The sequence below is a fragment of the Octopus sinensis genome, linkage group LG2 (genome assembly GCF_006345805.1).
Source record: "Octopus sinensis linkage group LG2, ASM634580v1, whole genome shotgun sequence".
In the NCBI taxonomy this organism is placed as follows: Eukaryota; Metazoa; Mollusca; class Cephalopoda; order Octopoda; family Octopodidae; genus Octopus; species Octopus sinensis.
The window spans coordinates 168,494,118-168,506,857 of NC_042998.1; the positions used below are offsets into that span (position 1 = coordinate 168,494,118).

The 12,740-nt window shown below is 37.6% G+C and overlaps 1 long non-coding RNA gene across 1 annotated transcript in view; it reads right to left on the reverse strand.

Annotated features, from left to right (window-relative positions):
• LOC118762104 overlaps nt 1-5,273 on the reverse strand; it is a 6,645-nt gene extending 1,372 nt beyond the window's left edge. Inside the window, exons 1-2 of the long non-coding RNA XR_004997883.1 lie at nt 5,263-5,273; nt 3,060-3,067 (exon numbers count right to left, since the gene is read on the reverse strand). This is a non-coding gene — a long non-coding RNA (uncharacterized LOC118762104). The remainder of the gene's footprint in view (nt 1-3,059; nt 3,068-5,262) is intronic.
• Between the last annotated feature and the right edge of the window lie 7,467 nt (nt 5,274-12,740).

A 12,740-nucleotide genomic window follows, 5' to 3' on the forward strand; every position in this document is an offset into this window, starting at 1 on the left:
TTAGGCTTAAACATAAGGCAGGTTGCACAACACTGTCCAGTAAAATGTGTAATACTTACAATGTTTAATAAAATGATGTAGCGTGAAACGATCGAACCAAATTACCGAAGATATTCTTGTTGCTTATTTTGATTATATATATATATATATATATATATATATATATATCACGTGATCACGTGACCGACCAGACCATCAGATGTTGCTACACATCGCTGGTCACAATGCGTTCGCATTGTTTTAGCCTTCGAACGACGCCACCCCGCTGGCTAAGCGAGCAGGCCAACAGAAGAAGAAAGTGGAGAAAGAGTGGTGAAAGAGTACAGCAGGGATCACCACCCCCTGCCAGAGCCTCGTGGAGCTTTTAGGTGTTTTCGCTCATAAAACACACACAACGCCCGGTCTGGGAATCGAAACCGCGATCCTCCGACCGCGAGTCCGCTGCCCTAACCACTGGGCCATTGCGCTACACACACACACACACACACACCACACACACACAACACACACACACACACATATATATATATATATATATATATATATATATGTATATATATATATATATATATGTATATATATATATATATGTATATATATATATATATATATATATATATATAATATATATAATTATATATATATATATATATGTATTATATATATATATATATATATATATATATATATATATATATATATACGAGAAAGAAGCAACAAGAATGGATAGGTTTTTAGTACGATCGTTTCATACAAGGACAGGTTTTATTAAAAGTTGCAAAGATTACAGCATATAAACGAGTCCCGTACTATCAGCTAAAATACATGTAAGTTCTCTAGACATCCTAGTGTTTGAGGCTATACTCATGAAGTAATGTAGATAATTAAACAGATTTCTAAAGTTCATTAAAGTTCTTTAAAGATGATGTACAGTCTTATCACAGAATTTTAAAAAAGTTTTGATAGCATCACAGAGAAGGTGACCTAATCCATATGAATTTCCATAGATATGATGAGGGATTATATACTCACAGAAGACAAATTTATCCATTGTTAATTACAACGAGGTGGGTCTCAATTCCTGCTTATTAGCATTACAGAGAGGGTGAATTAATCCTTGTATATATGCACAGATTCCAATGGTGTAGATGTAAATTTCTAGAGAAATGGAGATGAGTTTCATATTCACAGGCGATAAATTTTACAATGGTTGAACACAATGAGGTAGGTATCAATCCTTGTTATATGATTAGTTATTTGCCACATTATACATTACTGCTATTCACAAGAGGCTGTAGCTATTTAACTCTTAAAGGCTGAAGGGCTTACTAGATCGGCCAAGAATAGAGAAGGGAATAGAGAAGGCAAATAACTAATCATATAACAAGGATTGATACCTACCTCATTGTGTTCAACCATTGTAAAATTTATCGCCTGTGAATATGAAACTCATCTCCATTTCTCTAGAAATTTACATCTACACCATTGGAATCTGTGCATATATACAAAGGATTAATTCACCCTCTCTGTAATGCTAATAAGCAGGAATGAGACCCACCTCGTTGTAATTAACAATGGATAAATTTGTCTTCTGTGAGTATATAATCCCTCATCATATCTATGGAAATTCATATGGATTAGGTCACCTTCTCTGTGATGCTATCAAAACTTTTTTAAAATTCTGTGTGATAAGACTGTACATCATCTTTAAGAACTTTAATGAACTTTAGAAATCTGTTTAATTATCTACATTACTTCATGAGTATAGCCTCAAACACTAGGATGTCTAGAGAACTTACATGTATTTTAGCTGATGAGTACGGGACTCGTTTATATGCTGTAATCTTTGCAACTTTTAATAAAACTGTCCTTGTATGAAACGATCGTACTAAAAACCTATCCATTCTTGTTGCTTCTTTCTCGCTTATAATCACCCCCACATTACTGTATTGTTAAATCAGTATAGTTTTTTTTGGTGCATCTAAGTTAGGTACCATATTCAAGTAAATTTTTTAAATTAACTTGAATCTTTATTGCTCTTTGTATATATATATATATATATATATATATATATATATATATATATATATATATATATGTATGTATATACCGCTAGCAATTTTTTTCCTCTGTCTTCCTTCTCGGTATCTTTCCTTCTCCTTGTTTCCGACGAAGAGCTCCGCTCGAAACGTTAAACCCTCCTTCCCTTCTTTCCTGAGCGTCCAATAATACTTTATTTGTTCCACGTCCTCGCGTCACTGTGTTTTTTTTTGTGTTTTCTTGTTTGGATTAACTTCATATATATATATATATATATATATATATATGTATGTTTCGTAATGTCTTAGTACCAATGAACGGTTCCTGTCTGTCGGCTAGAAAGTAGCTCTTTCTCTATTGATGAGAAATTCAAAAGACACATCGAACATTGAACATACATACACACATACACATGCGCATGCATATGTATGCATGCACGTATGTATACATGTATGTGTATACACACATATTTTATGCTTATTGTATTATATATTGGATTTATGAAGTGCTTTCCTTTCTAACCAATTGCAGTTTTACTATTTATTCAGATAACTGAACATTATGCTATCGAGGTTCCTACTTGAAGTGTTAATGAAGTTAAAGCTAGATTATAATTATCTTCTCGAATTAAATACATACATACATGCATAATACATACATACATACATACATACATACATACATACATACATACATACATACATATAAATGTATGTATGTGTATATATATATATATATGTATGTATGCATGTATAGATAGATAAATAGATAGATAGATATGAAATGGATATATGTCTGGGAGGCTGAATAGATTGTTGGCAGCAATGGTGCATGCGACATTTGAAATTTGAAAAGGTAGCACACTCTGAGACTTGAATGTGTAATAGTCTAGATAAGCTGTTGATATAATGCAGAAAGTTGCCGACATCTATCTTTATGTTGAATTAACTGAATGAAGCCAATGAAATGTTGTAGATCCGTTAATACTAAGTAGTTGTTGCCTGTCTGTATAGTAATACCAGAAGAGCTCTATAGTTTATGAAATAACAATTTATTACACTTTCTGACGATTTTCGTGCAGTCTTTATTTTTTATTTGCTGGATTGGATTGTTAGATAAGAGCACATCTCACATGGGGAAAGCATGGCTGTTTTAGCCAGTTTAGGTTTGATATCAAATGACATAAAATAATCAAAAATAATAATAGACGACCGCCACTGCCACCAGTAAAACATGAACGTTGAAATCGCGGAAGCCTTGGAATTAGTCACGAATTTCCATTCTGCACAAACGCTGAGAAGACTCCAGATACTGATGGTAGTTTAAAATGATTGCTCTAATGGAGCGAGTTCTATTATATATATTATTTTTTGGTATTTCATGAGACTTCGCATTTGTTTAAGGCTATGTTGGAAATGAATTACTGAGGCTCGTGAAGATTATTGATTTCGATAACAGTGTTCATTTTATATTTATTTATTTATTTATTTTTTGTCAGTTAAAATATGATTTTCGTCCAAATGCAAACAAAGATTAAGCTAGTCGAAGATCCATTTGGAATATGATAATAATTATTTCTTTTTACTCTAAGCACAAGGCCTAAAATTTGGCGGGATGGGTTAGTTGATTTACATCGACGCCAGTGCTCAACTGCTATTTATTTTACCAACTCTGAAAGGATGAAAGGCAAAGTCGAACTCGGCGATATATGAACTTTAGAATGTAATATAAATACGGAAGAAATACTGACTAAATATTTTGTCCGGCGTGCTAACGATTCTGCCAGCACACCGCCTTTAGGTAGCAACAATTAATAAGAAACTGATAACAACAATAGTGAGCGAAATACCACCCAGAAGTAACCAAGAAACTCCACGGATCTGGCTTCAACCCGACCGCCAACGGCAGTGCTGAGAGGTGCCCCTCTCTTATCTGATCTCTACATCCGACGATCGCATACTCAGAACAGGCGCGCTCACTGAGCCACCCTCAACACTTTAACCCAGCTTTCAACAAATCTACTGAGGGTTGGCATCTCTCTCTCTCAAATCTCACCTTCCTCTTCATATGAGACTTTAAAAAGTTGAGGGTTTGACTGAGGAAGAAAGTGTCTGTCTTCAGTCCTTCCAGTCTCACCCATCACACAACCTCTTTCGCTATAGTCACCAAGCGGAGAAACACTGCCTACACTTAGCAGCCAAATGAAAACAGAGGGGTGATCTTCACAATGGAATCGGCCAATAGCCATATCTGTTACACACGTGACAGAAGCGGTTCATCATTACTGTTGGACGAGTAAATGCAAAATAGTTATCAGTCTGCGCACACGCCTAGTGGGCACAGCTTACAGCACTGCGATGCTTATAAAATTTGTGAACCGGCAGTGCCCTTCTATAGCGCTGTCAGACCATGAATTTCTGGAAATTATCCATAGGCTCTGGACTGAAAGTTTTCTAGATTTGATGGACGTTGAGTATCGTCGACGCCCAGTGCCTTCCCAAAAACATCGTCACACTTGCTCGTCAATAACCCCTATAGTATGCCAAGCTAGACTCCTACCGACTACATTGTCTGACTGGTAAGAGGGTTGCAAACGCTTGATGACACTCTAGCTGCTATACACCTGCTTCGGAACAGCATCTCTGTCAAAGAGACGAGTGGTTGAAAAGTGAGTGCGACAAACGGTAGACCAAGAATTATGCAAAAATGATGCAGCCTCAACGCATGTACGCGCATTATAAGCCACGACATTACCAGTCCTTTCATGCTACTGATTTTTGCTAGCAAACGAATCGTCTAACCAACGAAACACGTGTCCTCTACAGAAAGTGGTAGTGCGTGCGCTCCAATCTGGTCAGCCACGCAGAAAGGCAAAGCACGACAATCAGGTGGCAGTAGATGATGGATGCAGTTAGGACGATCGCCACATCCACTCTACCACTCAGAGATAACGTTCTCTTGGCCTATTTCTGAGTAAAATTGGTCACTGCTCACCACCTTGTCCCAGTTGGGTGACATAGATCTATTTTCCCAGCTGCCAAACTGCGGGCCTACAAAATTGTCTTCGTACTCCGTCAGAGCAGAGCAGTACCGATCATCATTATTACGGTGACACCATCCGAGTATGCTGACAGTAGTTTCCCACATTCTACGTCACGTGGAATGCCCATCAAAACTTCTAACGTTCGCATTAGTGGCGAGAGAATGACACCCTTGATGGACCACACGTATGATACTAAATCTTTCCAATAGTGATAATTTACTGCGACCACCGAACAGGTGACGGTGTACATTGCTGAGACTTCTCAAGACGGGTCTGTGGCTAGCCGCCTTCAGAACAGTCTCCAAGTTCTGGTGATAGACTCTATTGAATGATCTCGGTTGATCTAAATTAATTAAAACCAGGTTCCTTACCCTCACTTTCTATGATATATCGTTTGTGGCGGAGGTTGTGTGTATAGATTGGTTGATGATGGTGCATACTTGTGCCTAATCTACCAGATTATTGACGGCAAGCATCAATCTTACCTAAAACTTAAAGCCAAAATCTTGCACTCTGAATTTCGCAGAGTTTTGGGCCTGAAGCTATTAAAACCACATCCTTTGTCCGGCTATTTTCTCAGCTGCTCCATAACAACATGTTTCGCAGAACTGGGAATTCTCCCGTTCTGCTGCCAGATGCTTTAGACAAGAGGTCTCCGAACAAGTGTTGCATTTGAAAATAAAGCTCGTAGGGCAGTACATCCAGCCTCGACGATTTTTTCCTCGTGCAGCAAGGTTTATTTTATCAGCTGTTATCGGCCTTTCGTAGAGATAAGCATCAATATCAGGGAGCAACTGCAAGTCCATAAGGTGTAGTAGTAGTAAGTAGTAGTAGTAGTAGTAGTAGTAGTAGTAGTAGTAGTAGTAGTAGTTGTTGTAGTAGTAGTAGTAGTAGTAGTAGTAGTTGTAGTAGTAGTAGTAGTAGTAGTAGTAGTAGTAGTAGTAGTTGTAGTAGTAGTAGCAGCTGGTGCTGTTGTTGCTGCTACTACTACTACTGTTTTTTGCTGTAAAAGAAATGGAGCAATTATTTGAACTTTCAACTATCAAGTTTCAACGCATGTAAAAAGTTTTTCTCCTTGTCCACGTGTAAAGGCGATGGACCTTGTAAAAGGTGATAGACCTTGACAGGAGATAGGCCAGTCTTTATGGGTTACCTTTTATCCCTGCCTTCAGTTTGCTGGCCTATGTTTGTAAAAGAAAAAAAAAATGCCAAATGTGTTCTTCAAAGCAAAATTTGAAAAGTCTTCTAGCAAATTCAAACTCCAAAGGAGCAAGAAGTAAAATAACCAACCGGTAACATGGGTTCTGATTGTCTTCAACAAACGTTACATAACAAAATTTTAACAATTTGCAATTCTCGAGCATATAACCAGACAAACAAGCTAAATCACAATGCAACGGGTGTCATACTGATACGAATAATACCAGGCAGATATGAATAATACCAGGCAGTGGCTCTAATGGTTTCTCGTCTTAACTGACTGGAAGTGTTATCATGTACATTGTTTTGTCTTTGCATAAAACATGGGCTACAGTAAGTATTCTGCTCAACACCACAGATTTGTTTGTTAGTTGTTTTACCATAGCAAGTTGAGCATGTCTCTTGGTGGCTGACGATATGTGCATCTCTGATCACGAGCAAAAGTAAGTGGGGGAGTATCATAGCCGTGCGTTGAGAGGAAATCTTTGGGGTTTGAATAAGTCACCTCTGGAAACATGATTGCTTCGTTCATCATCCTGAAACAACTCTTTTTCAGGGACCTTTTGAGCGGGATGGGCTACTCAACCCGAAGAAAATTCTAACTGGGTCCCACCTGCAAGGTCATGTGTCTGGTATACCCTTCTCAGATGGGTAGTAATAATGGGTATATTAGGCTTCGTATAATTGTACCCCAGTGTCACTTTGATGGCATGTGCTGCTCTCTCACTGAATGATGATGATGATGAGGATGATGATGATGATGAGGATGATGATAAGGAAATATATATGGCTAAGAAGGAATATATTTACAGACACGACAGAGTTGGGACCTATATACACTAGAAAGTATGGAATAACAACAGAAAAAAGATGGAATAGGCAGACCAGAAAAGGTCATAGAAAAAGCAGTCATACTCTAGGATATGTCAAAGCACACAGAGAGAAATTAAGGCCAATTGGCCGGATATAGTTGTCAGAGATCACCAAGAAAAACAAATGCTTTTTAATCGATATATCAATACAAACAGATGACAACGTTTCTCTAAAAGAAATGGAGAAACTTTCAAAATACAAAGATCTGGGAATAGAGGTAACTCGAATGTGGAGTCTAAAAACAGAAACAATTCCTATCATAGTAGGTGCATTATGTAAGATAAAAAAATATTCAGACAAATACATAACAAAAATACCAGGACTATCAAGTGTGTATAGCATACAGAAAATAGCATTACTAGGCACCGCACACAAACTACGTAAAACACTTTCAATACAGTAAAAATAAGAGCATCGCAACAAACCACAGCACATACCCAAGGTGCACAGAACTGTGCTCGGTAGTGCAGTGAAAGCATGTGGTAAAAACAAGAGTACTGAATAATAATTATAAATGGGCATAGGCGCAGGAGTGGCTGTGTGGCAAGTAGTTTGCTTACCAACCACATGGTTCCGGGTTCAGTCCCACTGCCTGACACCTTGGGCAAGTGGATTTGGTAGACGGAAACTGAAAGAAGCCCGTCGTATGTATATATATATATATATATATATATATATATGCGTGTATGTGTGTGTGTGTGTTTGTGTGTCTGTGTTTGTCTCCCCCAAAATCGCTTGACAACCGATGTAGGTGTGTTTACGTCCCCGTAACTTAGCGATAGAATAAGTACTAGACTTACAAAGAATAAGTCCTGGGGTTGATTTGCTTGACTAAAGGTGGTGCTCCAGCATGGCCCCAGTCAAATGACTGAAACAAGTAAAAGAGAGTAAAAGAGAGAACTTAACAGAACAGAGTATGATTAAAAAATTGATAAGCAAAGACTCTATGGCAAAGACAATGATAATCTTGAAGGCCTATTACGTACTGCATAAGCATTATGTGATGATACCGGGAAGGAGTTTGGTCTTCATAAATGTGACAAAGCCACTTTCAAATAAGGGAAATTGATAAATTTAAATTCAGTCGTTTTAGCTGTTGAAACAATTATAAAAGAACTTGAGTAGGAACAAACCTATAAATACCTAGGAATAAATGAAAACACTGGCATTCAACAAAGTCAGGATGAAATGTTATAGAAATCTGAACGAGTTGCCCGTAACAAGGTGTTAACCATAAATTCCTTAGCATTTCCAATTGTTGCTTATGGCTTCGATTTGTTGAACTGTAATATCAGGGAAATTAAGAAAATTGATAGAAAAATTCGTAATCTGCTAATTTGTAAATAAGATGTACAAACCTAAGATAAACGTGGATCATTTTTACCTTCTCTGAGCCTAAGGAGGTCGAGGTTGGATCCAATTTGAAATGTCTTACTAAACCACCACAATGGGACTGGTCAAGTACCTTGAAACAACGAAGAAGTGGATGCTAAAACTCGCTGAAAATCACGAGAGGTATAAGAAGCTTTATTCTATCTTGAATGAGAGCAAAAACATTTGCAATTGATTTCATGAATAATGCCCAAGCTGAAACCAGAGGGAAATGAGGAAACTGTTGTTACAAAGACAGTAAAATTAATGACAAAGTAAAAAGCACCAGAACAAGTGGCAGGTAAGTGGGAGCAGAAACCTCTGTATGGTAATATGCGATCCGTAACAAACTAGCTGACATCGACTAGAAGCACACCCATCAGTGGCTACGATGCTCAGGGCTAAAGGCAGAAAGAGAAGGCTTCATCATAGTTGCTCAAGATCAAAGCTTATTGACTCGGTACTACCAAGTCAATGTGATGAAAAATGGAATATATCCAAACTGCCGTTTCTGCAATGAAGGGATCAAAACAGTGGATCACTTAATCTCTGGATTTAAAGTTTTAGAACCAGAAGAGCATAAATGAAGACAAGGCAGAGTTGGCCAGTAACTACACTTGTTATTATGTCGGCATTATAAAATTAAAACTGAACCCTGAGGATGTAACTGAACGAGAAAATGTAACTATTTTTGGGTATCTCCAGTAAATACAGATAAAACCATCAATGCTGATATTGTTTTTAAAAGGCCAAATTCATGAGGTCTGTTTATTGATCATACCTAGTGATCATACCTAGTGATCATAGCATTGCGGCAAAAAAAAAAAAAGATTGACAAGCTCAGAAAATATAAAGATTTGCTCTTTGAATTCAAATAAATATGTGACATCTCAAGGCGATTATAATAGGATTACAATTGTAGGATCACTAGGTATTATTAAACTGAAAATTATTTGAGAATGATCCCTCGTTTACTATCTCTGCAAGAAGGACAAAAGATTGTTTTAACTGGTACGTCACGAATATTGAAAAGAGCATTTTCGATGTGGGAACTATTACCTTTCATATTTTAATAACCTATCAATCTATACACTGAGTTTCTTTGCCCTACTTGTCGAGAAGACACTTGGCAAGAAACAAAATTGAAGAAAGAAGAAAAACATCTCCGAAAAGATGAAGGCGAAATTCGACTCAGTGACATTTGAACTAAAGACGTAAAGCTGGAAGAAACACCGCTACACATTTGTCAGCTCGATTCTGCCAGCTCGTCACTTTAGTAATACTAACAACAACAAGAATCGCACCCCATCCACCAATACTTTGACGTGCTAGATTTATAAATAAAAAAAAGAAAATCTTACAGGCGTAGTTGTCTGTTGGTATAACAGTAGATAAATATATCTGCTGTTTTATCTTCTTACTGATAGTTTTCAGTCTCTATACTGGTCGGAGATGGAATATTACTATCGCTTTACCTATTTTGGTCTAGACTTCAGCTTCTGCATCATCCTCATATGAAATATAGTTCCCAAGATAGGTAAAGTCATCGCCGCAATGATTTCGTCTTGTCCTAGATTGACAAGTTTCGCTTGGGCTCCACCAACTGCCACGGCTATGGTCTTTTCAGTGCTAATCCACAGACCTCTTATCGCCCCGAAAATGTATAGGCTGTCATGGCCTACAGCGTATCTCTGTCGGCGCTTAGTTATGCCATGTCATCTAGGAAATTCAAATCTGCCAGTTTGCACAGTCCCGACGTTATCCCCAAACTGGTACTATCCATCGCTTTCCGCATGATGAAGTCAAACTTTATCAGGAGAGACAGCGACAAGATGCGATCCTGTTTTACTCTGGACGCAATTTCGGGTATATTGATAGTTCCGCTGTTCGTCTTCCCGCAGCCCTCCGAATTCTATTCAGAGACTTCATACATCTACTCGGGACTCCATAGACTCTCAAGATATTCTAGAGTTTATCTCCGTGAATACTATCGAATGCTTTCTTAGAGTCGATGAAATTAATAAGCAACTGTACTCTATGTTCTGTGCTTTGCTCGATTATATTCTGCAAAACGAAGTTCAATTCCACTCAGGACCTGTCTCCGAAAATCTGCCTGCTCTCCTCATAGCACAGGGTCTATCTCCTTCTTTGATCTATTCAGCAGGACATTGCAGTGAACTTTGCTAGGCACGGATAACAGTTTGATGACACGGCAACTGTTACAGTCCATCAGATTACCTGTTTTGGGTAGTGGGACCACCATTTTATGTCTTTAATTTATCTGGCAGAGCTTCCTTTTCCAAACATGTTTGAACAGATATCTCAGACATAGTACAAATGCTTCCCCGCTACGCATCAACATGGTATTACAATGCTTCCATACCTCGGAATAAATGTTGCTGCAGAGCGATGAGTGGATTCTTAGATACGGAGTTTAAGAAATTGTAAAGTATACAGGACCGTTATTTCAACATTTATACATGTTTCGATGGGTATGGTGATGCAAGCAGGAAAATAGAACTCAAAACGTGAGTGTATATTTATTTTTTATTAACAGAGTGCCTCAAGGACAGAGAGTTTCGTTCATTAACAAATTAGTTTGAAATCAAGAGGATTACATTCATTTGTTTCCATTAAATATATTTGTAATATCCATTAGATATCACAAAACAAAAACAGAGTCGCATCGAATATATTTTCTTAAAAAAAAACCCCCAAAAAACCCAGAAATCTGATCCCCCACAACTATTGTGGTATTTATTGTTAAGGGAACATCGTAATTAATAGACGAGCGAAATTATTCGTTGAATCTGAAAATAGCTTCATTCGCCAGCCAATATGCTAACATTTTCCTACATTTCGTATATCTCTCTCTATATAAACGGCAGTTTGTCTGTGCGTTTTCTGTGTGTCTGTTTTCTCGTACCCTCACCCTGACCACGGCTTTCAACCGATTCTGATGAAACTTGACACACACATAGCCCAATGTCATAATTCAAAACTAACGCAGCGAAAATTTTGAAAAGTTCCCCCAGTTCTGAAAAAAATCGATAAATTCGACATGGGGTCGAGAATAAAAAGAAAACAAACCACAGACTGTCTAGGGAACGCAACTCAACCTTTTTTTACTCTCAAAAAAAATTTACCATCATTTTTTTCCCATTTTTTTGCTATTTTTTGGCTATAACTCTCTAAAAATGCTTTATAGTTATTTCCCTTACAAACCTGAGCAACGCCGGGCGATACTGCTAGTCTAAACAATAAAACATTCACAGATACTTGAGTTAAAGTAATATCAGGTCATCGTGATATTATCTTTGACTAGTTTCAGTTATTGGACTGTAGCACTGCCTTAAAGAGTTCAGTCAAACAAATTGACCCCAGCACTAATTTTTTAAGCCTGGTATTTATTCTATCGGCCATCTTTGCCGAACCGCTACATTGCGGGGGACATAAACAAACCAATGCCGATTGTCAAGCGGTGGTGGTTGACAAATACAAACACGAAAACAAACAGACACACACAAATACACGCACATACATACACGTATATACAGGCAATAGGTGAAAGCTTGATATGCTCAGTTTAAAAAACAAGTAGTAATGCTCAAATGAATCTGAACGTAAACTCCGAATTCTGCATCTACGACTGAGTCTCCGGAGTCAAAAGTGATTTGTGAGTTTCCCTTGACGAATAGTAGCGCTTGCTTTCCCCACAGCCAGCTTAACTTTACCTTCTCCCATCGTCTCTCACTTTCATCAACTCTACCTCAATTCATTCCCACAATGTCATGGAAATCTTCCTCCTTCTCCCCGCCTTTCATTTCTTCTTCTCAATCACTGTCCCTCCTTCCTATGTCGCATATATTCTCTTTCTCCTCCTTGCCTTTTGTTATTATTCTTCCTCTTCTCTTCCTACAACCTCTAAATCATTGGCACTACTATATAAAGTGCATTTTGCCAACTTTTTCTTGATGAAAAGAGCCGGACTTATTGTAATGTTTCCGTGTAATTGTTTACTGGTTGCATACGCAAGACGTTTTGTATACTCCATCTGCAAATTATAAACATTAAGATTATAATGTAACTCTGAGTTTCTTGAAACAGCTGTCGAGTTAATAAAATTAGATATTCTAATATTCTAAATACATTTTGCACACACATACATATATTTGTATGCATGTATTACTTTATCTTTCTAAATACAGGAGCG